Here is a 6,034-nt window from a genome sequence, read left to right on the forward strand (position 1 = left end):
TAATTGAAAGTCCTTTATTTTAATGTGTGTTACTAAATAATAATTATATATACTAATTCGTAGTTTCTTTCTGGCTAGTTTTAATGGATGCATGTACTATGTTACACACTGTGTATACATTAATGTATATATGTGTCTATGATATAATTATGTAGACATATAGGTGCGTATATATTTGTGTGTGTGTATATATATATATATATATGTATATACTATATGCATATTATATATATAGATATAGATATGATGGAAACAGATAACTAAAATAAGTAAGCCGGAGTTTGAATATTTAAAATGATCCTAAAAGCACGACATATGGTAACCAACGCCACCACAAAATTATTATAAAAAAAAAATTTTGCTTACACACACACATATACACATAATGATTGAAATATTATTAAAAATAATGAAGAAAATTATCAGGTTCAAGACTTGTCCCTCACATCTCCACGTACATGTACACCTGTGACCCATTTGGGCACAGTCCAGATATGGTCAATATTGATCTGCTTCTGGTATTTTCTATTCGTGAACTCTTTTGATACTTACAACTACAACTTTACTTTTCAGAGCAATAATAAATAAACAAATAAATAAATAAATAAATATAATCTACTTTGGTTTTTTTTTTTTTTTTTTTTTCGTGTAATTTTTACTATAGTATATGTTTATAACTAGAGAAAATCATTGACGGAAAAAAGAAATACTAGTGAGAATCAAATTCATTTGGCTTTTCCATTAGCGTCGCTGAAACATATGCGATAAATTTGGTCATGTCCCGTTCACTTTATCGATTCGAGTTTAAAATTTAAGTTTTACTACAGTAAAAAATTTTTAGAAACAGTCACATCTAACTTTTTTACTACAGTAAAAAATTCTCACATAAAATCAAATCTCAACTCGAATCAGCGAAGTTAACGGGCCCAGTTGGATTAATAATATATGTCACAATTTCATCTTTAAAAAAGTTATTTATGCCTTTCATACATACAAATTAAAAGTATTTATATTTTTTTTGACGAAAATGATATCAAATATCTTATGCGTTTATTTCAAAAAATTTATATGTTTTACATATAGATATAGGAAATAGAACACGTAATTATTTATAATGATAATTATTATTATATAAAAATGACAAAGAGAGCGTGATATTTTTAAGGAGAAAGAAAGAGCGAGTATTTGACGTTTAAGTAAAGTCCTAAAAAAATATGGTTAAATTAAAAAATAAAAAAAAAAGAAAGAAAAAAAGAAGGCTGACCAAAATTTGGATTGGCGTGTATTGAGCTAGCTCTTAGCACAAGAAAGATCTCTTACCCCCCAAAAGAGGAGAAAAACATGGAAATCTTTGGCATGATTGAATTGACAACACAAAGTAAATACCATCAAAAGATGTCGCTAACCATGCATGGTTATCATTTTTTTTTTCCTTAGAGAGAGAAAGAGAGAGAGAGAGAGAGAGAGAGAAAAAAGCCTTTAGAAAGGGAGCTAGTCCGACATTATTAGAAGAACCCATGAAAGAACCACCTTAATTATCTTCCAATTAGTTTAATAAAAAAGCTTTTCATTGGACTTGGAAATCAAACAGAAGCAGGATTTCTTAAAAGAAGGTAAAAAAATTTGGGAGAGAGAAAGCTTATTAAAGATCTAATGGATTTGACATATGCCTGTGAAAAAGGAAACCATAGCAATTAGTACTAGTCAAATCTCTTCTAACTTTCTCCTAAATCCAAAGCCCCCAATCATCCTATAGCTAAGAAGGGTTTTTCACAAAGTTTATGATATTTGGACCAATTAGACGGCCTTAAAGAGTGCGTTAATTTTTTTTTTTTTAATATAATAAGAGTGCGTTAAGTTAGTTTGGTTGTTTGGTTTGTTGGTTGGTAATTAGTCAGCGGTGATATGATGAGTGGCGACTAATACATCTCATCGTTATCTATCCATCCATCAATTGATAATGCAATGAGTCCTTTCCAACCGCCTCTCTCAATTAATTGCTAATTATCGGTATTAAGGTTTAGTTAAGTTTATTGATTTGAGTTTTTAATTTATGAGTTATTTATGTATCGTTTATTTCACCGATTTGAGTTTTCAATTTTTAGGTTTTTACAGTAAAAAACTCTCATAAAATATGACATCTAACTTTTTCTACTACAGTAAAAAGTTTTCAGAAAATGTCACATCTCAGCTCGAATTGAAAACTTGAATCCGCGAAGTAAACGAGGAGTTGAGGGATTCGTATCTCGATTTGAATCATGGTTCGTAATTCATGGTTAGATATAATTTTATGTAAATTTTTTTTAAAATAATAAAAAAATAATATATAATTTTTTATAAAAAAAATTTAACCGTAACAAAATTTAAATTAAAAACTCAAATAAATAAAATAAAAAGACCTAAATTTAAACACTTCTATTTCTCCTTATAAGATAACAACCCCCCACTCGAATAAAGTATATCCCTTTAAGTGTATAAATAAGATCCACCATGACAACCATTTTTTATTAATTTTACTTGGGATTTTTATGTACTAATCACATTGAAAAAGGCCATTTTGTCTTCTCTATTTAAGCCTCCGTTTAGGTACCACTTTCATATACCAAATTGTTTCTTTTATAAATAAATAATAATAATAAAAAGTTTAACGAAAAAAAAAGGAATTTAGAATCTACTGCCTATATCCATTTGGCTTCGGGGACGTTTGGTAAAGGGATTTGTATCCTGATTCGAATCATAGTTTATGGTTTGTTACAGTATTTTTTCTCATAAAAAATACACGTAAATAAAAAATGATTATAATCTCATGATTTTAATCTATGAACCAAACGTCTTCTGAATATTTTTTCCAAGAACTTCACTTTCTGAATTTTATGTTTTTAAATTGAAAGGGAATATTATACATTTTCAAGTACTGGAGAAATGGTTATATGATGCTAGAAGGCATTTATTTCAAATTGTAGGGTACATGTTATTTTTTAAACGTGAAGGTCACTAAACCCCCCTTTTTCGTTTTTCTTTTTAATAAGTGGTATCTACACATATATTGTGCATTGTCTCCGTTTTTCATCTTATGAACGGCCCCGTTTTTCATGGTCCTAAAGTATTAATTTATAGGGTTTACATATACATATATATATATATATATATATATAGATTACCCATGAAATATAAAAATTTGATGATGTTCCATTAATTATTTTTAATTAACTATTTAATTTATTACAACTATCATGTTAATATCTTATAATGATACTCATTAATAAATAAATATTTGAGTAACTATTTGAGGAACATATGAAGTTTTGCCTGGTTACTAAGGCCTTATTTATTTCACAACTCATGTCACAATTTAAGTTTTATTAATACAATGTTTTCTCACATAAAAATTTAAATTTAACATTATTGCTATAGTTTTTTCTTCTCACATATACAACTCAAGTTTTTAAGCCCCCTTTTGTTTCATAGATTCAAATTACTACTCAAACCTTTTTTGTTAAAGTGCTTTTCTTCACAAAATTTAAATTTCTGTTCAAACTTATAAACCAAACGAATTATAACTTGAGTTGTGAAATAAACAAACTATAAATATAAATAATTTCTTCGAATTTGTATCCTTTGTGAACTTGCAAGCACATTTTATTTAGGGCTGGCAATTCGTGTTTGCGTGTCGTGTTCGGGCCGGCACGATTACGGCACGACACGATTATAGTGAACACAAACACGACACGATTAATAAACGTGTCAAAAACCCAAACACGAAAACGAAACGCTAATAACACGGTTAACACGACATGACACGCGAACACGATTACTAAACGTGCCGACGTGAAAAAAACACGTTTATGATCCGTTTATGACCCAACTAGCAAAAATAGTGGAATTTTTTATTGTATTCAAAACTATATTAATTGACTACTTAATATAAAATCATGCATAATAGCCAACACACATTAAAATATCTAAATATTAAACACACACATATATATGATACTACTAGATTATCAAGTATATATGTTTCAAAACATACCAATTGCCAAACATCCAAAGAAGTTTGAAAATATAGCCAAGTACATTTAAATAAGTTTGAAAATATAACCAAACATTTGAATGTTTAAGTCTATAAAACATAAAATAAATATAGAAAAATGTCTTCTTTGAGCCTTGAGGTTGAATGTCCAACTACGCTCTAAAAACTAAAATTAGTTTCAAGAGACTGAGTCAAAAGTAGGGTTTTGTCTAAAATATATATAGTGTCGGTTAAATAAAGTCTTTGTATTTGAATTTAAATAAAATAGAGGATAAATGATTTATCATTAGAGATAAGGTTTCTTAGGTTAGAGTTTATCTTTAATTAGGAACTAAACAGGTTAAGCGTGTTAAACGGACTGGCACGAATCCAGCCCATTCATTTTTGTGTTATTCGTGCCAGCCCGTTAACGACCCAATTAATAATCGTGCGGTTCAAACTCATTTATCTCGTGTTGTTTTCGTATCGTTTTATCGTGTCGTGTCTGAAATTACTGGCCTTAATTTTATTATGATTCCATGATCCTTATTAGAACCAAATAGGGTGATTGATTATTTATTGTAATAAATTGGTTGTGTTTAAACATTATAGTAAAATCTTGATAAACAAATGTTCGTTAAATTAATAATTTTGGTCAAATGATAAAATCTTTTGGTTTCAATTTGGGCCAATGTATTAAATTAATAATCTCATTAAATATATAAGATAATATTTTTTTAATTCCTTTAGGGCCCAATAAAAATATAAATTAATAATTAATAAAATATAAAATATAATAAATAACATATAGAATTCATGAATACTAAGGACTTTTTTTTTCTTCTAGGTATTAAATTTAAAAAATATGTACATCAATTTTATGTCTATGTATGTATTTATTATCTTTCTATGTTTAATGTACTTACATTAACTTTTGGGCGTCTATGTACATGTATATAACATTTATTACATACATAATAATTTTTGAAATTCTATATATAAACATATTAATTTTGACTACATCCACCCTTTTTCAATTTATTTATAACTTGTACATGAATTTTTGTCAAAATAATAAAACATGTACAAAATGACACATGTTATTAAAATGTAAAACTCTTCTTAAATTAATAGATATTTATTCATCGATGATTAATAAATTATTAATTTATCGATAAATTAATAATCTCATTAATAAAATATTTTTTCTTAATTCTAACAATAATATTTTATAGAGGTTTTACTGTATTGTTTGTTTGGACTTGTTATGTATTATTAATTGTCTGGTTGAATAAAAATATTGTTTTGATTTTAAAGAGTAGTCATGAAGGCGTGACATACTTATTAAAACAAAATGATCATATCAATTATATTGCCAGGTTATTTGATTATCATCTTGCTTGATTAATGAAATATTTTACGATCGTATATAATTAGTTTTAGAAAAAGCTACCTAAAGAAACAAATTATTTAGCCAAAAATTGAAGAGTTTTCTTCAAGACGGGCTGGCATCATAATAATAGGCAATACATTTGAAGGTGATTGCAATGATGCAAGTTTTCGAGATTATTCCTCAAAAACCACCATGACAAATGCATCATAATGCAAGGACGTATATGATCAAAAAAAGTTTTTTGTTTTCTTTTTCTTTTTTCCCTCCAAATGGTTTGCCTTATGAGTGCATATATATACTATAGACATAATTATCCATTATGTTTTTTTGAAATTACATGATTACCCATTACGATAAAAGCAATATAATCCATTAATTGTCATTAAACTGCTCTAGATATGGGAGTATTCATGATTCATTTTCCTGCCTATTATTGAAGATGAAATCTGACAATATTATGTAGGGATAATGCTAAGTTTAATAATGCATGCACCACAAGAATCTTTTTATACGCTTATTTGCAAAAATTTCAACAAGATATCACTTTCCTAAAGAACCCATAATTTGTTTTTTTTTTTTTTTTTTTTTTTTTTTTTTAAAAAACATTTAAAAAAACAAAATTTTTTTTGTGC

Source organism: Morus notabilis, unplaced genomic scaffold, assembly GCF_000414095.1.
Source record: "Morus notabilis unplaced genomic scaffold, ASM41409v2 Scaffold1764, whole genome shotgun sequence".
NCBI classification, from domain to species: Eukaryota; Viridiplantae; Streptophyta; class Magnoliopsida; order Rosales; family Moraceae; genus Morus; species Morus notabilis.